This window comes from Stenella coeruleoalba (genome assembly GCF_951394435.1).
Source record: "Stenella coeruleoalba genome assembly, chromosome: X".
Taxonomy (NCBI): Eukaryota; Metazoa; Chordata; class Mammalia; order Artiodactyla; family Delphinidae; genus Stenella; species Stenella coeruleoalba.
Genome location: NC_137152.1, coordinates 114,019,359 through 114,045,587, shown reverse-complemented (window position 1 = coordinate 114,045,587; position 26,229 = coordinate 114,019,359). Strand labels below are relative to the sequence as shown.

Sequence of the window (26,229 nt, the reverse complement as noted above, 5' to 3'; positions counted from 1 at the left end):
TGATGCTATTTACTTTTTGTTTATTTTTCCATAGATCTCTTACAAAAGTAAATAGCATCATTGCCTATGGGGATGAGAATGGGGTGGCTACAGAACTTTTCAGTGTCTATCCTCTAATGCTCTCTGAATTTTAAAGTTAATAAATTAATTCTATATATTTTTCCAATTTATTTGTTTATTTTTAAATTTATTTAAATTTTTATTTTATATTGGAGTATAGTTGATTAACGATGTTAGTTTCAGGTATACAGCAAAGTGATTAAGTTATACATGTACAAGTATCTATTCTTTTTCAAATTCTTTTCCCATTTAGGTTATTACAGAATATATATATATATATATATATATATATATATATATATAACAAATGTAAGCCTACTTTAACTCATGAGAGGCCTGATAGACCCTATCTATAGCCACATATATCCTTACCTCTCTATCTCCATTTTCAGGGAGTAGAGTGTCCTTCCTCCCATTCAAGACCAAACCCTCACATGTGCCCTTAATACCATCCCTTCCTTCCTCCTTCAAAAGAAAAATAGCTAGTCTACCCTTGCCATCAAAGTTTTTAACATCTCTTTTATTCTAAAACCCTCTACAATATGGCTTTGCCCCCTACTATACTACTGAAACTGCTCTCTATAAGGAGACCAATATCTTTTAACTATGAATTCAATAAATATTTTCCAGCCTTTATCTAATTGGATTTTCTGTCGACACTGACATTCTTTATTACAGTACCTCTTGAGATTCTATTCTGGTCCTTACAACCTGGAAGACTGGAGCTTGGCAACTTGCCATCCAGTACACTGATTATCCCCAGGGACAAAGATTTCTGAGTTTCTCCTCACTATCAGGATTGTTGCTACTCATCATTCTCCAGCATCTAATTCAGAGATACGAGCCATAAGTTGGCACCTAAAGATATGGTGATTATATATTCTAGTTACCATGACACAGTCCTTGTTGATACTGGAATAATTATTAATAGTCCCCCCTTGCACTAAAGTCTGGATGATAAATTATATCGTCACCTTGCGACTTAAGGGAATCCAAGAGCAAGAAAGTGAAAGAATAAAATAATGCCTACAGGCAGTGCCCCAGTAAAACAGACCTGCTCTGGAGGAGAGAAAAAAATCATTACTTGAACAAAATAAAACATGTGCAGTTAAGAAAATCCAATTATAAATATTAAAAAGATTTTTGGGACTAAAAATGTGTAAATTTTAAAATTCAGTAAACTTGAGGAAGATAAATTTACACAAATTGAAGGAGAAGCTGATCAATTGTCAAGACAAAAAAAAATTAGAGGCCTGGAAGATAGAGTAGAAGAAATCTTCCAAAAATAGAAAAATGCAAAAATACATAAAAGGGACTTAGAAAACAAATGAATCCAGAATACCTAATCTGTGAAGAAAAGGAATCTTAGGAGGAAGAAAAAGAACATGCAGGAGGGGCAATAATTAAACAAATAATAGAAAAAAAACTTCCCTTAGTAAAGAAAAATAAAGTTTACAAGCTTAAAAGTCTCACTGAATTCCAGGCAGGATTAATGCTTTATTGTGTTGGAAATATAAATCACATACGGTAAAGCACCTAAAGGTACTGCTTTATGAATTTTTACATGTGTAATACCTGTGTAACCAACACCCAGGGTAAGATATAGAATGTTACCATCACCCAAAAGAATCCTTCATGGCCCTTTCAGAGTCAACATCCACCTCTACCCAGAGCTGGTCATTAATGTGATTTTTAAACCTATACATTAGTTTTATCAGTACTTGAACTTTCTATTAATGGAATCATACAGTAATGTACTGTTTTGGTCTGGCTTCCTTGATTCTACATTATGTTTCTGATGCATCCATATTAATGTATCTGTAGTTTGCTTTTATTCCTCTGTAAAATTCCATTGTATGAGTATACCATAATTTATTTCTCCATTCTTCTCTTGATGAATATGTAGGTTGCTTTCAGTTTTTGCTATTAAAAATAAAGCTTCTACGAACATTCTTGAACATATCTTTTGGTGGACATATACACTCATTTCTCTTGAGTGTATGGCTAGGAGTTAAAAGTGCTGGGTTATAGAGTAGATGTGTGTTAAGTTCTGGTAGATACTGGCAAACAGTTTTTCAAAATTGAAAAAGTTTAAACTTATACCAGCAATATATGAGACTTCAAGGGCTCCATGTCATCGCTCCAAATTAGGATTTTCAGTTCTTTATAATTTCAGCCAGAATAAAAAAGATGAGAACATTCCCACCTCATTTTGTTAGTCCATCATTGCTCTGATGTCAAAATGAAAGGCATTAAAAGAAAATTACATAGCAGTATCTCTCATGGATATGTAAAATATTAGCAAATCAATCCAGTAATATACAAAATTTTTAATATGTTATGATCTAATGGGGTTTGTCCCAGGAACTCAAGGGAGATTTAACATTTGAAATTCATTCAATGTAATATACTTATTAAAAGAATAACAAAGAAGAACTATATGATCAACCCAATAGATACCAGAAAAGCGTTTGATAAAATCAAATCTCATTCATGATGAAAGGAAAAAAATACTCTTAAAACTAGGACCAGAAGAAAACTTCTTTAAACGGATAAAGGGCTCCTACAAAAATTCCACACTAACAATGAAATTCTGAATGCTTTCCCCTTCAGATGAAGGAAATGGCAAAGATAACTGCTCTCACCTCTTCTATTCAACACTGTACTGGAGGTTCTAGCCAGGGTACAGAGATCAGAAAGGAAAAAGTAAAACTCTATTTGCCAAGGACATTATTTGCCAAACTCATTAAACTATGCAGTTAAAACAGATGAGTTTTATTATAAATTATACTTCAAAAAAGCTGATTTTATAAAAAGCAAACTCTCTACCAAGAAAACTCCAGGCTCAGGACCAGTGAGTTTCATGGTTTCACGGGTCAATTGTATCAAACATTTAAGGAAAAAATAATATTGCTAAGAGAAGTATTAAAAGACCTAAATAAACGGTGGTATATACCAAATTCAAAAATTGGATTATGCAATATTGTTAAGATGTCTATTTTCCCCAAATATAATTAACATACTCCCAGTCAAATCCAAGCAGACCTTTTGAAAGAAACTGACAAGCTGATCCTAAAATTTACATGAAATTGCAAAGCATATAGAATAGCCAAAACAATCTTGAAATAAAGAACAAAGTGGGAGAACACACACTACCTGATTTCAATATTTACTTTAAATCTACAATAATCAAAACAGTGTGCTACTGCCATAGGATAAACAAATTTAAAAACTAAAACAAAATACAGAGCCCAGAAATAAACCCACACATATATAATTGTTTGATATTTGATAAAGGCACCATGACAACACAAAGAAGAGAGATTAAACATAAAGTTCTATGATCCAGACATTTCACACTTAAGTATATACCCAAGAGAATGGAAAACATATCTATATACAGAAATTTGTACAAAAATGATCATAGCAGCATTATTCATAAAAACTAAAAAGTGGAAACAACCTAAATGCCCATTAACTGATGGATAAACAAAATGTGTTATGCCCATACAGTGCAAGGTTATTCTGCCATAAATAGGAATCAAGTACCCATACATGCTATAACATAGGTGAACTCTGAACACACTGTGCTAAATACAAGAAGCCAGACCCAAAAGGTCAGCTATCATAGGATTCCTTTTATATGAAATGCCTAGAATAGGCAAATCCATGGAGACCACAAGTAGATTAATGGTTCCCAGCGGTGCGGGGAGGGAAAAATGGGAAATGACTACTAATAGGTATAGGGTTTCTTTGGGAAGTGCTGAAAATGTTTTCGAATTAGATAGTGGTGATGGTTGACAACCTTGTGAATATACTGAAATTTACTGAATTGTACACTTTAAAATGGTGAATTCATGGTATGCAAGGTATATCCCAATTTAAAAAATTAATTTGAGTCTCAATATAAAAGCTAAATCTATAATGCTTCTAATAAAAAATGGGTATATATCTTCATGACTTTGAAGTAGATAAAGATTCCTTAACAAGAGTACAAAAGGCAGTAAAGGGGCTTCCCTGGTGGCGCAGTGGTTGACAGTTTGCCTGCCGATGCAGGGGACACGAGTTCGTGCCCCGGTCTGGGAAGATCCCACATGCCGCGGAGCGGCTGGGCCCCTGAGCCATGGCCGCTGAGCCTGCGCGTCCGGAGCCTGTGCTCCGCAACAGGAGAGGCCACAACAGTGAGAGGCCCGCGTACCGCAAAAAAAAAAAAAAAAAAAAAAGGCAGTAAAGAAAGCATCAAATGAAAAAAGTGATAAATTGAAAGTCATTTAAAATTATAAAGATTTATTCTTCAAAGTACATGGTTAAGAAAATAAACTCTCCCAGGGTGGGTGAAAATATTCTCAATACATACAACTGACAAAGGACTGACAAAAGAACTCCAACAAATAAATCAATAATAGAAAAACAAACAACTCAACTTAAAATAACTGGCAAAAGATTTTGAACGGACACTTCCCAAGGAAAACATACAAATGTCCAGTAAGTACATGAAAAAGTGTTCAACGGCATTAGTCATTGCGGAAATGCAATTTAAAACTACAATTAGATACCACTTCACACCCACTAAGATGGCTAAAATTAAAAAGACTGGCAGGATGAAATGTTGACCTAAATGTGGAGCAAATGGAATTATTCTACATTGCTGGTGGGAGTTTAAAATGGTTTTAAACCATTTTAAACCACTTTTTAAAACTTGGGCAGTTTCTTATAAAGTTAAACATACACCTAGAGGAACTTCCACAGTTAGGAAGTTACCAGAGAGAAATGTATATTAGTGTTAGGAATAAACTCAATACGAGAAGTACAGAAACTAGACAAAGAAAACATTAGGGAGATTGGGACTGACGTATACACACTACGATATATAAAATAGATAGCTAATAAGAACCTGCTGTATAGCCCAGGGAACTCTACTCAGTACTCTGTAATAACCTATATGGGAACAGAATATATATATAAAAAAAAGAGTGTATATATATATATATATATATATATAAAACTGATTCACTTTGCTGTTCATCTGAAACTAACATAACATTGTAAATTAGCCATACTCCAATAAAAAAAAATTTAAAAAGAAAAAATTAATTTTATTAAAGGCACAAAATTCAATGTGAAAATAAAGAATATACTATTTTCTTGGATAGACAGTATTATAAAAATGTCAATTCTCTCAAAAATAATATATAAATGAATGTAATACCTATTAGAACCCAAATAGCTTTGTGTGTTTTTAATTAAATAAAATAATATTAAAATCCATGTGGAAACATACATGTCTGAGAATATCCAGGAAAATCATGAAGGAGAATGGTGAGGTGGAATTTCATTTTTCAAACATTAAACTGTAACTAAACAATAGAATATTGACACAGAAATAGACAACTGGATCAGTGGTACAAAGTGCCAGAAACAGATCCCAGTATTTATGATAGTCTAGGACAAAGATGAGATTGTAATTCAATGGGGGAAAGAGTCTTAATGTATGCACTGGTTACATATATTTGGCACTCCACTTGGAAGAAAATGGAGTCTGTTCCCTCCTTCACACCATATATAAAAAAAAATTATAAGTGTATTAAATATTTAGACTTAAAAATGAAACAACAAAGATGGTTCCAAAAATATCTAAGAAATCACACATACAATCCAGACAGGCAGGAAAACTTTTTAATCACGATCAGAAGAATAGACACTAGAAAAGAAAAGCCTGACATATTTGACTATTTTTAAAATTTAATTATTTTTAATGGGTACAGAGTTTCAGTTTGTGATGATAAAAAAGCTCTGGAAATGGGTAGTAATCACAGCTGCACAACAGTGTAATGTACTTAAAGCCACTGAACCGTGTGCTTTTACATTATTTTATATTTTTATATTATATATTTGTTCATTATTTTATGTGTATATTACCACAGTGAAAAAATAATGAGATTTAAATGACAAAATATACCCTAAACAAATTTATTAGACAACTGATATGCTAAATATACACATACACCTGCATACACATATATTTTAAACACTTATGAGAGTAAAAGGCTTCAAATCTATAATTTTGCAAATGGCCAAAGAACGTCAAAAGGCATTAACAAGAGAAGATATAAGAACGGCAAAAAAGCACTTGAAAAGATGCTCAATGTCATTAGTCATCAGAGAAAAGCAAATTAAACTATAATCAGATACCACGTCACACCCACTAGAATGGCTAAAATTAAAATAACTAACAATATGAAGTATTGGCCGTGTGTAGATAATTTTTCAAAAATAATAAAATGAGAGACAGGGATAGAGAGAGAGAGAGAAAGCATATATGAAAACAAGCAGCTTTTCCTCTTCTCTTTTCTGAGCTGCCCCAGCATCCTGCCACCCTACCTCCTTTAGCAGCACTTCTGAACACTTCAGAGAGGAAGACTCCAGGAATCTGTCCGGGGAGAGCCATGTGGCTGACAGGATCGTGGTACTCCCACCGAGTGTCAGGCCTGATCCTTGGAGGTGGGAAAGCCGAGTTCAGGACACTGGAGCACCAGAGACCTCCCGGCTCCACATAATATCAATCGGTGAAAGCTCTCCCAGAGATCTCCATCTCAACGCTAAGACCCAGCTCCACCCAATGGACAGCAGAGTCCAGTGCTGGACGCCCCATGCCACACAACTAGGAAGGAACACAACCCCACCCATTAGCAGAGAGGCTGCCTAAAATCATAATAAGGTCACAGACACCCCAAAACACACCACCGAACTCAGTCCTGCCCACCAGAAAGACAAGACCCAGCCTCATCCACCAGAACACAGGCACCAGTCCCCACCACCAGGAAGCCTACAAAAGCCACTGAACCAATCTTAGCCACTGGGGGCAGACACCAAAAACAACGGGAACTACGAACCTGCAGCCTGCGAAACGGAGACCCCAAACACAGTAACTTAAGCAAAATGAGAAGACAGAGAAACACACAGCAGATGAAGGAGCAAGGTATAAACCCACCAGACCGAACAAATGAAGAAGAAATAGGCAGTCTTCCTGAAAAAGAATTCAGAGTAATGATAATAAAAATGATCCAAAATTTTGGAAATAGAATGGAGAAAATACAAGAAACGTTTAAGAAGGAACTAGAAGAACTAAAGAGCAAACAAACAATGATGAACAACACAATAAATGAAATTAAAAATTCTCTAAAAGGAATCAAGAGGAGAATAACTGAGTCAGAAGAACAGATAAGTGACTTGGAAGACAAAATACTGGAAATAACTACTGCAGAGCAGAATAAAGAAAAAAGAATGAAAAGAATTGAGGACAGTCTCAGAGAACTCTGGGACAGCATTAAATACACCAACATTCGAATTATAGGGGTCCCAGAAAAAGAAGAGAAAAATAAAAGGGACTGAGAAAATATTTGAAGAGATTAGAGTTGAAAACTTCCCTAACATGGCAAAGGAAATAGTCAATCACGTCCAGGAAGTACAGAGAGTCCCATACACGATAAACCCAAGGAGAAACACGGCAAGACACATATTAATCAAGCTAACAAAAATTAAATACAAAGAAAAAATATTAAAAGCAGCAAGGGAAAAGCAACAATTAACATACAAGGAACTCCCCATAAGGTTAACAGCTGATCTTTCAGTAGGAACTCTGCAAGCCAGAAGGGAGTGGCAGGACATATTTAAAGGGATGAAAGGGAAAAACCTACAAACAAGATTACTCTACCCAGCAAGGATCTCATTCAGATTTGATGGAGAAATTAAAACCTTTACAGACAAGCAAAAGCTAAGAGAATTCAGCACCATCAAACCAGCTTTACAACAAATGCTAAAGGAACTTCTCTAGGCAGGAAACACAAGTAAAGGAAAAGACCTACAAAAACAAACACAAAACAAGTAAAAAATGGTAATAGGAACATACTTTTGGATAATTACCTTAAATATAAATGGATTAAATGCTCCAACCAAAAGATATAGTCTGGTTGACTGAATATAAAAACAGGACCCATTAATATGCTGTCTACAAGAGACCCACTTCAGACCTAGGGACACATACAGACTGAAAGTGAGGGGATGGAAAAAGGTACTCCATGAAAATGAAAATCAAAAGAAAGCTGGAGGGCTTCCCTGGTGGCGCAGTGGTTGAGAGTCCGCCTGCCAATACAGGGGACGCGGGTTCGTGCCCCGGTCCAGGAGGATCCCACATGCCGCAGAGTAGCTGGGCCCGTGAGCCATGGCTGCTGGGCTTGCGCATCCGGAGCCTGTGCTCCGCAACGGGAGAGGCCACAGCAGTGACAGGTCCGCGTACAGCAAAAAAAAAAAATAAAGACTATTACAAGAGACAAAGAAGGACACTATATAATGATCAAGGGATCAATCCAAGAAGAAGATATAACAATTGTAAATATTTATGCACCCAACAAAGGAGCATCTCAATATATAAAGCAAATGCTAACAGCCATAAAAGGGGAAGTCAACAGTAACACAATCATAGTAGGGGACTTTCTGTGGACACTTTCACCAAAGGACAGATCATCCAAAATGAAAGTAAATACGGAAACACGAGCTTTAAATGACACATTAAACAAGATGGACTTAATTGATATTTATAGGACATTCCATCTGAAAACAACAGAATACACTTTCTTCTCAAGTGCTCATGGAACATTCTCCAGGATAGATCATATCTTGGGTCACAAATTAAGCCTTGGTAAATTTACGAAAATTGATATCATATCAAGTATCTTTTCCAAACACAACACTATGAGACTAGATATCAATTACAGGAAAAAAACTGTAAAAAATACAAACAAATGGAGGCAAAACAATACACTACTAAATAACCAAGAGATCACTGAAGAAATCAAAATATACCTAGAAACAAATGACAAGGAAAACACGACAACCCAAAACCTATGGGATGCACCAAAAGCAGGTCTAAGAGGGAAGTTTATAGCAATAAAATCCTACCTCAAGAAACAAGAAATATCTCAAATAAACAACCTAACCTTACACCTAAAGCAATTAGAGAAAGAAGAACAAAAAAAACCCAAAGTTAACAGAAGGAAAGAAATCATAAAGATCAGAGCAGAAATAAATGAAAAAGAAATGAAGGAAACAATAGCAAAGATCAGTAAAACTAAAAGCTGGTTCTTTGAGAAGATAAACAAAATTGATAAGCCCTTAGCCAGACTTATCAAGAAAAAAAGGGAGAAGACTCAAATAAATAGAATTAGAAATGAAAAAGGAGAAGGAACAACTGACACTGCAGAAATACAAAGGATCATGAGAGATTACTACAGCAACTCTATGCCAATAAAATGGACAACCTGAAAGAAATGTACAAATTCTTAGAAAAGTACAACCTTTTGAGACTGGACCAGGAAGAAATAGAAAATATAAACAGACCAATCACAAGTACTGAAATTGAAACTGTGATTAAAAATCTTCCAACAGGGCTTCCCTGGTACCGCAGTGGTTGAGAGTCCACCTGCCAATGCAGGGGACACAGGTTCGTGGCCTGGTCCGGGAAGATCCCACATGCCGCGGAGAGGCTGGGCCCGTGAGCCATGGCCACTAAGCCTGCGCGTCCGGAGCCTGTGCTCCACAATGGGAGAGGCCACAATAGTGAGAGGCCTGTGTACCACAAAACAAACAAACAAACAAAAAATCTTCCAACAAACAAAAGCCCAGGACTAGATGGCTTCACAGGTGAATTCTATCAAACATTTAGGGAAGAGCTAACACCTATCCTTCTCAAACTCTTCCAAACTATAGCAGAGGGAGGAACACTCCCAAACTCATTCTACGAGGCCACCATCACCGTGATACCAAAACCAGACAAGGATGTCACAAAGAAAGAAAACTACAGGCCAACATCACTGATGAACATAGATGCAAAAATCCTCAGCAAAATACTAGCAAACAGAATCCAACAGCACATTAAAAGGATCATACACCATGATCAAGTGGGGTTTATCCCAGGAACGCAAGGATTCTTCAATATGCACAAATCAATCAATGTGATATATCATATTAACAGATTGAAGAATAAAACCATATGATCATCTCAATAGATGCAGAAAAAGCATTCGACAAAATTCAACACCCATTTATGATAAAAACTCTCCAGAAAGTGGGCATAGAGGAAACTTACCTCAACATATGAAAAACCCACAGCCAACATCATTCTCAATGGTGAAAAACTGAAACTATTTCCACTAAGATCAGGAACAAGACAAGGTTGCCCACTCTCACCACTATTATTCAACATAGTTTTGGAAGTTTTAGCCACAGCAATCAGAGAAGAAAAAGAAATAAAAGGAATCCAAATCAGGAAAGAAGAAGTAAAACTGTCACTGTTTGCAGATGACATGATACCATACAAAGAGAATCCTATACATGCTACCAGAAATCTCCTAGAGCTAATCAATGAATTTGGCAAAGTAGCAGGATACAAAATTAATGCACAGAAATCTCTGGCATTCCTGTACACTACTGATGAAAAATCTGAAAGAGAAATTAAGGAAACACTTCCATTACCATTGCAACAAAAAGAATAAAATACCTAGGAATAAACCTACCTAAGGAGACAAAAGACCTGAATGCAGAAAACTATAAGACACTAATGAAAGAAATTAAAGATGATACAAACAGAAGGAGAGATATACCATGTTCTTGGATTGGAAGAATCAACATTGTGAAAATGACTATAGTACCCAAAGCAATCTACACATTCAATGCAATCCCTATCAAACTACCAATGGCATTTTTCACAGAACTAGAACAAAAAATTTCACAATTTTGAGAAAGAAAAACAGAGCTGGAGGAATCAGGCTCCCTGACTTCAGACTATACTACAAAGCTACAGTAATCGACAGTATGGTACTGGCACAAAAACAGAAATATAGATCAATGGAACAGGATAGAAAGTCCAGAGATAAACCCACGCACATATGGGAACCTTATCTTTGATAACGGAGGCCAGAATATACAATGGAGAAAAGACAGCCTCTTCAATAAGTGGTGCTGGGAAAACTGGACAGCTACATGTAAAAGAATGACATTAGAACACTCTCTAACACCATACACAAAAATAAATTCAAAATGTATTAAAATCCTAAATGTAAGGCCAGACACTATAAAACTCTTAGAGGAAAATATAGACAGAATACTCTATGACATAAATCACAGCAAGATCCTTTTTGACCCACCTCCTAAAGAAATGGAAATAAAAACAAAAATAAACAAATGGGACCTAATGAAATTTAAAAGCTTTTGCACAGCAAAGGAAACCATAAAGAAGATGAAAAGACAACCCTCAGAATGGGAGAAAATATTTGCAAACGAAGCAACTGACAAGGGAGTAATCTCCAAAATATACAAGCAGCTCATGCAGCTCAATATCAAAAAACAAACAACCCAATCCAAAAATGGGCAGAAGACCTAAATAGACATTTCTCCAAAGAGGATATACAGATGGCCAACAAACATATGAAAGGATGCTCAACATCACTAATCATTAGAGCAATGCAAATCAAAACCACAATGGGGTATCACATCACACCAGTCAGAATGGCCATCATCAAAAAATCTACAAACAGTAAATGCTGGAGAGAGTGTGGAGAAAAGGGAACACTCTTGCACTGCTGGTGGGAATGTAAATTGGTACAGCCACTATGGAGAACAGTATGGAGGTTCCTTAAAAAACTAAAAATAGAACTACCATATGACCCAGCAATCTCACTACTGGGCATCTACCCTGAGGAAACCATAATTCAAAAATTCATGTACCATAATGTTCATTGCAGCTCTATTTACAATAGCCAAGACATGGAAGCAACCTAAGTGTCCATCGACAGATGAATGGATAAAGAAGACGTGGCACATATATACAGTGGAATATAACTCAGCCATAAAAGGAAACGAAATTGAGTTATTTGTTGTTAGGTGGATGCACCTAGAGTCTGTCATACAGAGTGAAGTCAGAAAGAGAAGAACAAATACTGTATGTTAACACATATATATGGAATCTTAATTTTAAAAAATGGTTCTGAAGAACCTAGGGGCAGGACAGGAATCAAGACGCAGACATAGAGAATGGACTTGAGGACACGGGGAGGGCGAAGGGTAAGATGGGACGAAGTGAGAGAGTGGCATGGACATATATACACTACCAAATGTAAAATAGATAGCTAGTAGGAAGCATCTGCATAGCACAGGGAGATCAGCTGGGTGCTTTGTGACCACCTAGAGGGGTGGGATAGGGAGGGTGGGAGGGAGACACAAAAGGGAGGAGATATGGGGATATATGTATGCATATAGCTGATTCACTTTGTTATAAAGCAGAAACTAACACACCATTGTAAAGCAATTATACTCCAATAAATATGTTTAAAAAACAAACAACAACAAGAAAAAAAACCTAGCAATTCACAGCAGAACAAATCCAGGTGATTGGTAAACATTTGAGAAGATGCTCACTAGTATTTAAAAAATGCAAATTGAAGTAACAAGGAGTAGTCCCATCCATTTGCTACTGGAAATGGTAACTACTATTTCATTTTTGAAATGTATGTCCTTGAACCAGAAATCCCACTCCTAGGAATTTACCTCACAGAAGGAAAAGCACCAGTATATATAAAACGTTATGTCTATTTGTATATCAGAAAATGAACAAAAGTTAAAAACAGAAAGAAAACTGGTGTGTGTATATGTATGTAATATGGAATGGATAGGCCTAGGATCACCATTCTTTTTACTCTTTCTGGGTGGTCTTACCTGCTCTTAAGGGTAATATGCTGATGGTTTCCAAATCTTTATGTTGAGGCCAGACTGCTCTCCTGCACTTTAGACAGCAGACTGCACAGTCCCCGCTGAATGTCTCTAAAGTAGGGCCAGGTATATCATTTGTGAGCCTAGAAAAGAATGAAAATGCAAGACCCTTGTTCATAAAGGAAGAAAAAGTGCCATTAAAGGTACTAAGATATAAAATATTTTCCTTTAAAATATTTCATTTTTTATAAAAACAGAAGAAGGGTAACAGTGATCATCATCCTATTAGTGATGAGGATTAGAAGTATCCTAGTACTGCTGGAACAAATGACCACAAGCTTAGTAGCTCAAAGCAACCCAAATGTATTACCTCCCAGTTCTGGAACTTAAGAGTTCTGTAATCAAGATATCAGCTCCAGGAAAAAAAATTCATTTCTTGCCTTTTCAGCAACTAGTGGCATTCCTTCATTTGTGGCCCCTTCCACCATTTTCTTTTTTTTTTTTTTTTACATCTTTATTGGAGTATAATTGCTTTACAATGGTGTGTTAGTTTCTGCTTTTCAAAGCCAGCAGCAGAGCATCTTCCAATCTCACTCTCCCTGCCCTCTCTCTCCTACCCCTCATCTCTGCTTCCCTCATCACAACTCCTTCTCTGACTCTTCCTCTTTCCCTTATAAAGACCCTTGTAACTATACATTGGGCCCACCCGGATAATCCAGCATAATCTCCCCATCGCAAGATCCTTAATTTAATCATAACTACAAAGTCTTTTTTTACCAAGTGAGGTAACATATTCATAGGTTCTGGGACATGGTTCTGGACATGGATGTCTTTGGTGTGTGTGTTGAAGGGGGGACATTATTCTGTCTACCACAATGATTAACAACGTAAATTTACAAATTGCAAAAAATATTTTTGGTGTCATAATATTATATAACACAATATATTTACTAATACTTTCATAATGTGATACCTTGATCGATCACAAGATTTTTCTGGCTCAGTTTTCTACAAATTTATTTATTAGGTCATCAAAATATACTTTTAGCAACTTCATTTTCAATCGACATAATTGAAGGCACCATCAGTCTTTCTTGGCAAATGCAAGATGGCAAATGATTTTTGATAATTTCAAATTTAGAGAAGGAACTTCCTGCTGATGCAGCCGTTACTGGTGCTGATATGAGTATTTTATGGCCTGTAGCAACTTTGGGATTAATGTATAAATTTTAGTACATCTAGAATTTATGATTCTCATGGACCTATTGTTCTAAAAAGGTTTAACTCGTAATACAAATCAGCTTTGTGTAAGTCTGGATTCAATTTTAAATGTACATTTATATAATAGTATATTAATTTTTCCTCTGACATTTCCTGTAACTTGTGAGGGTTGTACAATAAACCGAAAGTGGCTTCATGATGTGTATATAACTCAAAACATCTGTTTATGCATTCTATTGCTACATTCAGTTACAAGGAAAATTAATTTAAAAATTGTCTTCCTCACTAATAAGTGGCTCATCTGAAGCTTCATATGAAAATAGTGTTCTTTTCTGTTGAAGACTGATCCCTAAATCTAATTTATCTTTCTAAACCTGTGGGTATTTGCTTTGCAATGTTGCAGCAGTTTTAAAAACCAGAAAGTCTAAACTCTTTGAAGAATTCTAATAAATCCTTTATATATGCATTACTACAATTCCACATGTACACCTTTATTTTGTAATAATTCACTGACAATAATGCCTAAGTGAGTTTAATAATGCCTAAGTGAGTTTAAGTTTAATGCCTAAGTGAGAGCAGTTCTTGTCACGGCACTCAGGTTGGAGAGTTCATATTTGTGTAAATCCTACAGGGATGGGCTCCAGGGACAGACAGGCAAACCCATTTCCCATCGTGCTCTCTCCTGCACCTACAGCTCCCGCTACCAGGGCTGCTGCTTCTGATGCTATGGACAGCACCAATCTGGACCCAGTTCCTAGCCTGACTGCCTTGGGGCCCCATGTGCCCCAGACTGCACAAGAGGCCTATTTGGTTTATTTGTTTGTTTGTTTTAAATTAATTTTTTTGGAGTATAGTTGATTAACAATGTTGTGTTAGTTTCTGCTGTATAGCAAAGTGAATCGGTTATACATATACATATATCCAATCTTTTTTAGATTCTTTTCCATATATGTCATTACAGAGTATTGAGTAGAGTTCCCTGTGCTATACAGTAGGTCCTTATTAGCTATCTGCTTTCTATATAGTAGTGTGTATATGTCAATCCCCCACATTACCTTCCATGCCTGTGGACCTGAACCCACATGTGCACACGCTACCACCAAGCATATCTCCACTGTTCATGCACATGCTTCACTGTCATATCAGACTTCATTTACAAAACACAGATCAAAGATAACATTGTTATGAATCTTAAGAAGACAACAGCAAAGCATTAAAACAATTATGGGGTCCTTCTGGGAGTGGGGTCCCTATGTGACCGCCCAGGTGGCACACCAAAGAAGATGGCCCTGGTGCCAGTTAGGCCCCTTGGTACCTAAGCAATCAGTGAACATACATCAGGTCCATGTCATAGATCTGGTGTTCACACATGGTATCTTTCTCCATCCTCTCCTAAATGTGCTCTAACAAGGAGGAACTTGGGAGTAGAAACAAATGACTGTTTCTACTTCTACTACCAAAATAATCGCTCAGATGGCTGTATGCCTTTGTATTTTCATACCCATTATCTCACTAGAGTGCCACAATCCACTGCGGTAGTGAGAAAGGATTATTGGTTCTAATTAATTAAACCTCACAACAATCCACGGTGGTCTGGAAGTATTTTTAATGCTGTCTGACAGATGAAGTCAGAGGTAAAATAACTTTCCTATCTACCCCACCAGGCTGTTGGGGAAACTGAAGTAAAAAGTGGTTATGAAAAGTGTTTTGTCAACAATGAGGTAGAGAACACATATAAGATATTACCATTATCCTTCTTTGGGAACATCACATGGTAAGGGCAGGTTTTACTCTAACTAATCAAGATATCACCTCTTAAATAGTAAATCTTTTCAGCTCAGGCTACCTGGACAAACAACCTAAGATCACTATACCTTAATCCAAACTCTTCATGGTCTCAGTCCATTCAAGAAGTGCAATTTGCTAGTTCCAGAAAAATAATATTAGGCGACCAGATAAGAATATCCAAATAAATTCAAAAATGAGTCTGAGATATACAAAAGAGGAAAAAATACTATGGTATGTTTCTAAAGTAAGTAACATATTACTGTAAAACTATTGGGTTAAAAAGGTAAATCATAAATAAAATTATGAAATTCTTAGAACTCAAGGGCAATTAAAAAATCACATATCAAAACTTTGTGGGATGCAGAGAGAGCTTTCGGGCTTTTTTTTTTTAATTTTTGAATTAAAAAAAATTTTTTTTTATACAGCAGGTTCTTATCAGTTATCCATTGTATACATATTACTGTATATATGTCAATACCAGTTTCCCAGTTCATCACACCACCATCACCACCCACCACTTTCCCCCCTTGGTGTCCATAGGTTTGTTCTCCACATCTGTGTCTCTATTTCTGCCCTGCAAACCGGTTCATCTGTACCATTTTTCTAGGCTCCACAGCCTAGAAATATCGTTAATATACGATATTTGTTTTTCTCTTTCTGGCTTACTTCACTCTGTATGACAGTCTCTAGGTCCATCCACCTCACTACAAATAACTCAATTTCGTTTCTTTTTATGGCTGAGTAATATTCCATTGTATATATGTGCCACATCTTCTTTATCCATTCATCTGTCGATGGACACTTACGTTGCTTCCATGTCCTGGCTATTGTAAATAGTGCTGCAGTGAACATTGTGGTACTTGACTCTTTTTGAATTATGGTTTTCTCAGGGTATATGCCCAGTAGTGGGATTGCTGGGTCATATGGTAGTTCTATTTGTAGTTTTTTAAGGAACCTCCATACTGTCTCCATTGTGGCTGTATCAATTTACATTCCTACAAACAGTGCACGATGGTTCCCTTTTCTCTACACCCTCTCCAGCATTTATTGTTTGTAGATTTTTTGATGATGGCCATTCTGACTGGTGTGAGGTGATACCTCATTGTAGTTTTGATTTGCATTCTCTAATGATTAGTGATGTTGACCATCCTTTCATGTGTTTGTTAGCAATCTGTATATCTTCTTTGGAGATATGTCTATTTAGGTCTTCTGCCCATTTTTGGATGGGGTTGTTTGTTTTTTTAATATTGAGCTACATGAGCTGTTTATATGCTTTGGAGATTAATCCTTTGTCCATTGATTCTTTGCAAATATTTTCTCCCATTCTGAGGGTTGCCTTTTTGTCTTGTTTGGTAGCTTCCTTTGCTTTGCAAAAGCTTTTAAGTTTCATTAGGTCCCATTTGTTTATTTTTGTTTTTATTTCCATTACTCTAGGAGGTGGATCAAAAAAAATCTTGCTGTGATTAATGTCAAAGCAAGACAAACATAATGTCTTATGTGTTCCTCTAAGAGTTTTATAGTGTCCGGTCTTATATTTAGGTCTCTAATCCATTTTGAGTTTATTTTTGTGTATGGTGTTAGGGAGTGTTCTAATTTCATTCTTTTACATGTAGCTGTCCAGTTTTTCCAGCACCACTTATTGAAGAGGCTGTCTTTTCTCCATTGTATACCCTTGCCTCCTTTATCATAGATTAGTTGACCACAGGTGCGTGGGTTTATCTCTGGGCTTTCTATCCTGTTCCATTGATCGATATTTCTGTTTTGTGCCAGTACCATACTATCTTGATTACTGTAGCTTTGTAGTATAGTCTGAATTCAGGGAGTCTGATTCCTCCAGCTCCATTTTTTTCCCCTCAAGACTGCTTTGGCTATTCGGGGTCTTTTGTGTCTCCATGCAAATTTTAAGAGTTTTTGTTCTAGTTCTGTAAAAAATGCCATTGGTAATTTGATAGGGATTGCACTGAATCTGTAGATTGCTTTGGGTACTATAGTCATTTTCACAATATTGATTCTTCCAATCCGAGAACATGGTATATCTCTCCATCTGTTTGTATCATCTTTAATTTCTCTCATGAGTGTCTTATAGTTTTCTGCATACAGGTCTTTTGTCTCTCTACGTAGGTTTATTCCTAGGTATTTTATTCTTTTTGTTGCAATGGTAAATGGGAGTGTTTCCTTAATTTCTCTTTCAGATTTTTCATCATTAGTGTATAGGAATGCAAGAGATTTCTGTGCATTAATTTTGTATCCTGCAACTTTACCAAATTCATTGATTAGCTCTAGTAGTTTTCTGGTGGCATCTTGAGGATTCTCTATGTATAGTCATCGGCAAACAGTGACGGTTTTACTTCTTTTCCAATTTGTATCCCTTTTATTTATTTTTCTTGTCTGATTGCCGTGGCTAGGACTTCCAAAACTATGTTGAAAAATAGTGGCGAGAGTGGACATCCTTGTTTTGTCCCTGATCTTAGAGGAAATGCTTTCAGTTTTTCACCATTGAGAATGATGTTTGCTGTGGGCTTGTTATATATGGCCTTTATTGTGTTGAGGTAGGTTCCCTCTATACCCACTTTTTGGAGAGTTTTTATCATAAATGGGTGTTGAACTTTGTCAAAAGCTTTTTCTGCATCTATTGAGATGATCATATAGTTTTTCTCCTTCAATTTGTTAATATGGTTTATCACATTGATTGATTTGCATATATTGAAGAATCCTTGCATCCCTGGGATAAATCCCACTTGATCATGGTGTATGATCCTTTTAATGTGTTGTTGGATTCTGTTTGCTAGTATTTTGTTGAGGATTTTTGCATCTATATTCATGAGTCATATTGGTCTGTAATTTTCTTCTTTTGTACTATCTTTGTCTGGTCTTGTTATCAGGGTGATGGTGGCATCATAGAATGAGTTTGGGAGTGTTCCTTCCTCTGCAATTTTTTGGAAGAGTTTGAGAAGGATGGGTGTTAGCTCTTCTCTAAATGTTTGATACAATTCACCTGTGAAGCCATCTGGTCCTGGACTTTTGTTTGTTGGAAGATTTTTGATCACAGCTTCAATTTCACTGGGATTTAGAATTACTTTGAGTATATAAAATACTATTTTCTATAGGGAGTTATTGTCAGGGAATAATTCAGCTACCAAAAAAATCTGCCTTTGTGCTCTGACCAACAGAAATTTGCTTATAAACATTTCTTTTTTTATGGACAAAAGCAAGAATCTGCTTTGGGGCTTCCCTGGTGGCACAGTGGTTAAGAATCAGTTCAGGGGACAGAGGTTCGATCCCTGGTCTGGGAAGATCCCACATGCCGTGGAGCAACTAAGCCCGTGCACCACAACTACTGAGCCTGCACTCTAGAGCCCACGAGCCACAACTACTGAAGCCCACCTGCCCTAGAGCCCACGCTCTGCAACAAGAGAAGCCACTGCAACGAGAAGTCCACGCACCACAATGAAGAGTAGCCCCCTCTCACCGCAACTAGAGAAAGCCCGTGCACAGCAACGAAGATCCAATGCAGCCAAAATTAATTAATTAATTATTTTAAAAAAAGATGAGTCTGTGACATCTTGCCCATAAGCAAGGAAGCTATCAAACGCTAATGGGGGCTTCCCTGGTTGCGCAATGGTTAAGAATCCGCCTGCCAATGCGGGGGAAACGGGTTCGAACCCTAGCCCGGGAAGATCCCACATGCCGTGGAGCAGCTAAGCCCGTGCACCACAACTACTGAGCCTGTGCTCTAGAGCCTGCAAGCCACAACTACTTAGCCCGCACTCTAGAGCCCACGTGCTACAACTACTGAAGCCCTCATGCCTGGAACCCGTGCTCCACGACAAGAGAAGCCACGGTGATGAGAAGCCCATGCACCACAGTGAAGAGTAGCCACCACTCACCACAACTAGAGAAAGCCCACGTGCAGCAACAAAGACCCAACACAGCCAAAAATAAATAAATTTATTTAAAAAAATGCTAATGGGCTCTGTCCAAATGAACCAAAAGTCAAATTCACAGGGCTCCCGCTGGCCAAAAATGAGCTAATTTGAGTATCAGAAAAACAATGACTTCATTGGATTGAAAGATAGTGATTACTAACAAATCTATGAATCCATAATACTTTTAAAAATCTCATTCTTACCATTGGAGTTTACTAGGGTACCTATCCTTTATTTTGAAAATTGTTAAATAAAGGGAAAGAATCAAGCATCTATCATGCCTTCCCTACGTGAACTTCATTTCAGGATAACCTAATAGTTCATAAGGAGAAGTCCTCCTTTATGGAAAAATTCCTGTGAGTAAATGTAAAATGATAGACTTTGAAAATCACCACCTCACAGCCCTTGTGAAATAATGGATCTAGGAAATGACCATCACCAATTATCAAACCATGAGGTGAAATGTTGACAGGAAAATTTATAATCGATGGATTGAGCTGCCAGCATCTACACTCACTAATGAATCTTAACATCATTAAAAGTTGGACAACCAAACAATATGCGTCTCCTGATAATTATAGGAAATAGGAAATACACAGTAACGACTATGCAATAATTTTGCTAAATAATAAGTAAGCCTATATGTCTAACTATCTAATTACAGGAAATATGCGATATACAGGAGCCAGTTACATGACACCAACAGATATAATCAGCCAAATCCAATATGTCGGAAGTTCTAAAGAAAAAGTAAACTGGTTTCTTCAACAAATAAATGGCATTAAAAAAATAGAATGTGGAGGGGACCTTGAACATGGCGGAAGAATAAGACGCGGTCACCTTCCTCCCCACAGATACACCAGAAATACATCTACACGTGGAACAACTCCTACAGGACACCTACTGAACGCTGGCAGAAGACCTCAGACCTCCCAAAAGGCAAGAAACTCCCCACGTACCTGGGTAGGGCAAAAGAAAAAACAGAGACAAAAGAATAGGGATGGAACCTGCACCAATGGGAGGGAGCTGTGAAGGAGGAAAGGTTTCTACACACTAGGAAGCCCCTTCGCGGGCGGAGACTGCGGGAGGCGGAGGGGGGAGCTTCGAAGCCGCGGAGGAGTGCACAGCAACGGGTGCGGAGGGCAAAGCGGAGAGATTCCCACACAGAGGATAAGGGCCGACCGGCACTCACCAGCCCGAGAGGCTTGTCTGCTCACCCGCCGGGGCGGGCGGCGCTACGAGCTGAGGCTCTGAGGCTCGGGTTTCGGTTTCGGACGGAGCGCAGGGAGAGGACTGGGGTTGACGGCTTGAACATAGCCTGAAGGGGTTAGTGCACCACGGCTAGCCGGGAGGGAGTCCGGGGAAAAGTCTGCACCTGCGAAGAGGCAAGAGACTTTTTCTTACCTCTTTGTTTCCTGGTGCGCGAGGAGAGGGGTTTAAGAACGCTGCTTAAAGGAACTCCAGAGACGGGCGCGAGCCGCAGCTAAAAGCGCGAACCCCAGAGACTGGCGCAAGCCGCGGCTAAAAGCGCGGACCCCAGAGACGGGCGGGAGACGCTAAGGCTGCTGCTGCCGACACCAAGGGGCCTGTGTGCGAGCACAGGTCACTCTCCACACCCCTCTTCCGCGGAGCCTGTGCAGCCCGCCACTGCCAGGTTCCCGGGATCCAGGGACAACTTCCCCGGGAGAACGCACGGCGGGCCTCAGGCTGGAACAACGTCACGCCGGCCTTTGCGGCCGCAGGCCCGCCCCACACGCAGTGCCCCTCCCTCCCCGCCGGCCTGAGTGCACCACAGCCCCCGATTCAGCGGCTCCTTTAACCCCGTCCTGTCTGAGCAAAAAACAGACACCCTCCAGCGACCTACACGCAGAGGCGGGGCCAAATCCAAAGCTGAGCCCCTGGGAGCTGTGAGAACGAAGAAGAGAAAGGGAAATCTCTCCCAGCAGCCTCAGGAGCAGCGGATTAAAGCTCCACAATCAACTTGATGTACCTGCATCTGTGGAATACCTGAATAGACAACCAATCATCCCAAATTAAGGAAGTGGACTTTAGAAGCAAGATCTATGATTTTTTTCCCTTTTCCTCTTTTTGTGAATGTGTATGTGTATGCGTCTGTGTGAGATCTTGTCTGTATAGTCTTGCTTCCACCATTTGTCCTAGGGTTCTATCCGTCCATGGTTATTTTTTAAATTTTTTTCTTAATTAATTTTAATTTTAATAACGTTATTATACTTTACCTTCGTTCTTTCTTTCTTTCTTTCTTTCCTTCCTTCGTTCCCTCCTTTAGACAACGAATCATCCCAAATTGAGGAGGTGGTCTCTGAGAGCAAGATTTATGATTTTTCCCCCTTTACCTCTTTTAGTGAGGGAGTAAGTGTATGCTTCTGTGTAAGATTTTGTCTGTATAGCTTTGCTTCCAACATTTGTCCTAAGGTTCTATCCGTCCCCTTTTTTTTTCTAAATAAGAATTTTTTAATTCAATAACTTTATTATACTTTATTTTATTTTTACTGTATCTTCTTTCTTTCTGTCTTTTTTCCTTCTTTCCCTCCTTCCTTCCTCCCTCCCTCCCTCCCTCCCTCCTTTCTTTCCTTCTTTGCTTCTTTCTTTCTTCCTTCCTTCCTTCCCTCCTTTCCTTCTTTCTTTCCTCATACTTCTACTAATTCTCTCTACTTTTTCTCCCTTTTATTCTGAGCCGTGTGGATGAAAGGCTCTTGGTGCTCCAGCCAGGAGTCAGGGCTCTGCCTCTGAGGTAGGAGAGCCAACTTCAGGACACTGGTCAACAAGAGACCTCCCAGCTCCACATGATATCAAACGGCGAAAATCTCCCAGAGACCTCCATCTTAACACAAGCACCCAGCTTCACTCAACGACCAGCAAGCCACAGTGCTGCACAACCTATGCCAAACAACTAGCAAAACAGGAACACAACCCCACCCATTAGCAGAGAGGCTGCCTACAATCATAATAAGGCCACAGACGCCCCAAAACACACCACCAGACGTGAACCAGCCCACTAGAGAGACAAGATCCAGCCTCATCCACCAGAACACAGGCACTAGTCCCCTCCACCAGGAAGCCTACACAACCCACTGAACCAACCTTAGCCACTGGAGACAGACATCAAAAACAGCGGGAACTACGAACCTGCAGTCTGCCAAAAGAAGACCCCAAACACAGTAAGATAAGAAAAATGAGAAGACAGAAAAACACACAGCAGATAAAGGAGCAAGATAAAAATGCACCAGACCTAACAAATGAAGAGGAAATTGGCAGTCTACCTGAAAAAGAATTCAGAATAATGATAGTAAGGATGATCCGAAATCTTGGAAATAGAATGGACAAAATGCAAGAAACAGTTAACAAGGACCTAGAAGAAATAAAGATGAAACAAGCAACGATGAACAACACAATAAATGAAATTAAAAGTACTCTAGATGGGATCAATAGCAGAATAACTGAGGCAGAAGAACGGATAAGTGACCTGGAAGATAAAATAGTGGAAATAACTACTGCAGAGCAGAATAAAGAAAAAAGAATGAAAAGAACTGAGGACAGTCTCAGAGACCTCTGGGACAACATTAAACTCACCAACATTCGAATTATAGGGGTTCCAGAAGAAGAAGAGAAAAAGAAAGGGACTGAGAAAATATTTGAAGAGATTATAGTTGAAAACTTCCCTAATATGGGAAAGGAAATAGTTAATCAAGTCCAGGAAGCACAGAGAGTCCCATACAGGATAAATCCAAGGAGAAATACGCCAAGACACATATTAATCGAACTGTCAAAAATTAAATACAAAGAAAGCATATTAAAAGCAGCAAGGGAAAAACAACAAATAACACATAAGGGAATCCCCATAAGGTTAACAGCTGATCTCTCAGCAGAAACCCTACAAGCCAGAAGGGAGTGGCAGGACATACTGAAAGTGATGAAGGAGAAAAACCTGCAGCCAAGACTACTCTACCCAGCAAGGATCTCATTCAGATTTGATGGAGAAATTGAAACCTTTACAGACAAGCAAAAGCTGAGAGAGTTCAGCACCACCAAACCAGCTTTACAATAAATGCTAAAGGAACTTCTCTAGACAAGAAACACAAGAGAAGGAAAAGACCTATAATAACGAACCCAAAACAATTTAGAAAATGGGAATAGGAACATACATATCGATAATTACCTTAAATGTAAATGGACTAAATGCTCCCACCAAAAGACACAGATTGGCTGAATGGATACAAAAACAAGACCCTTATATATGCTGTCTACAAGAGACCCACTTCAGACCTAGAGACACATACAGACTGAAAGTAAGGGGATGGAAAAAGATATTCCATGCAAATGGAAACCAAAAGAAAGCTGGAGTAGCAATTCTCATATCAGACAACATAGACTTTAAAGTAAGGACTATTAAAAGAGACAAAAAAGAACACTACATAATGATCAAGGAATCGATCCAAGAAGAAGATATAACAATTGTAAATACTTATGCACCCAACATAGGAGCACCTCAATACATAAGGCAAATACTAACAGCCATAAAAGGGGAAATCGACAGTAACACATTCATAGTAGGGGACTTCAACACCCCACCTTCACCAATGGACAGATCATCCAAAATGAAAATAAATAAGGAAACACAAGCTTTAAATGATACATTAAACGAGATGGACTTAATTGATATTTATAGGACACTCCATCCAAAAACAGAAGAATACACATTTTTTTCAAGTGCTCATGGAACATTCTCCAGGATAGATCATATCTTGGGTCACAAATCAAGCCTTGGTAAATTTAAGAAAATTGAAATTGTATCAAGTATCTTTTCTGACCACAATGCCATGAGACTAGATATCAATTACAGGAAAAGATCTGTAAAAAATACAAACACACGGAGGCTAAACAATACACTACTTAATAATGAAGTGATCACTGAAGAAATCAAAGAGGAAATAAAAAAATACCTAGAAACAAATGACAATGGAGACACAACGACCCAAAACCTATGGGATGCAGCAAAAGCAGTTCTAAGGGGGAAGTTTATAGCAATACAAGCCCACCTTAAGAAGCAGGAAACATCTCGAATAAACAACCTAACCTTGCACCTCAAGCAATTAGAGAAAGAAGAACAAAAAAAACCCAAAGCTAGCAGAAGGAAAGAAATCATAAAAATCAGATCAGAAATAAATGAAAAAGAAATGAAGGAAACAATAGCAAAGATCAATAAAACTAAAAGCTGTTTCTTTGAGAAGAAAAAGAAATAGATAAACCACTAGCCAGACTCATCAAGAAAAAAAGGAAGAAGACTCAAATCAATAGAATTAGAAATGAAAAAGGAAAGGTAACAACTGACACTGCAGAAATAAAAGAGATCATGAGAGATTACTACAAGCAACTCTATGCCAATAAAATGGACAATCTGGAAGAAATGGACAAATTCTTAGAAATGCACAACTTGCCAAGACTGAATCAGGAAGAAATAGAAAATATGAACAGACCAATCACAAGCACTGAAATTGAAACTGTGATTAAAAATCTTCCAACAAACAAAAGCCCAGAACCATATGGCTTCACAGGCGAATTCTATCAAACATTTAGAGAAGAGCTAACACCTGTCCTTCTCAAACTCTTCCAAAATATAGCAGAGGGAGGAACACCCCCAAATTCCTTCTACGAGGCCACCATCACCTTGATACCAAAACCAGACAAGGATGTCACAAAGAAAGAAAACTACAGGCCAACATCACTGATGAACATAGATGCAAAAATCCTCAGCAAAATACTAGCAAACAGAATCCAACAGCACATTAAAAGGATCATACACCATGATCAAGTGGGGTTTATCCCAGGAACGCAAGGATTCTTCAATATACGCAAATCTATCAATGTGATAAACCATATTAACAAATTGAAGGAGAAAAACCATATGATCATCTCAATAGATGCAGAGAAAGCTTTTGACAAAATTCAACACACATTTATGATAAAAACCCTGGAGAAAGTAGGCATAGAGGGAACTTTCCTCAACATAATAAAGGCCATATATGACAAGCCCACAGCCAACATCGTCCTCAATGGTGAAAAACTGAAAGCATTTCCACTAAGATCAGGAACAAGACAAGGTTGCCCACTCTCACCACTCTTATTCAACATAGTTTTGGAAGTTTTAGCCACAGCAATCAGAGAAGAAAAGGAAATAAAAGGAATCCAAATCGGAAAAGAAGAAGTAAAGCTGTCACTGTTTGCAGATGGCATGATCCTATACATAGAGAATCCTAAAGATGCTACCAGAAAACTACTAGAGCTAATCAATGAATTTGGTAAAGTGGCAGGATACAAAATTAATGCACAGAAATCTCTGGCATTCCTATATACTAATGATGAAAAATCTGAAAGTGAAATCAAGAAAACACTCCCATTTACCATTGCAACAAAAAGAATAAAATATCTAGGAATAAACCTACCTAAGGAGACA

The 26,229-nt window shown here is 38.0% G+C and overlaps 1 protein-coding gene across 5 annotated transcripts in view; it reads right to left on the bottom strand.

Annotated features, from left to right (window-relative positions):
• LOC307180753 (uncharacterized protein) overlaps positions 1-26,229 on the bottom strand; it is a 165,178-nt gene that overhangs the window by 99,222 nt on the left and 39,727 nt on the right. The window contains exon 2 of one of the 5 annotated variants that reach the window (XR_013825773.1): positions 12,829-12,965. The exons of the other annotated variants lie outside the window; for them this stretch is intronic. The gene's annotated coding sequence lies outside the window, so the exon portion shown is untranslated. The remainder of the gene's footprint in view (positions 1-12,828; positions 12,966-26,229) is intronic. 5 annotated transcript variants of the gene reach the window in all.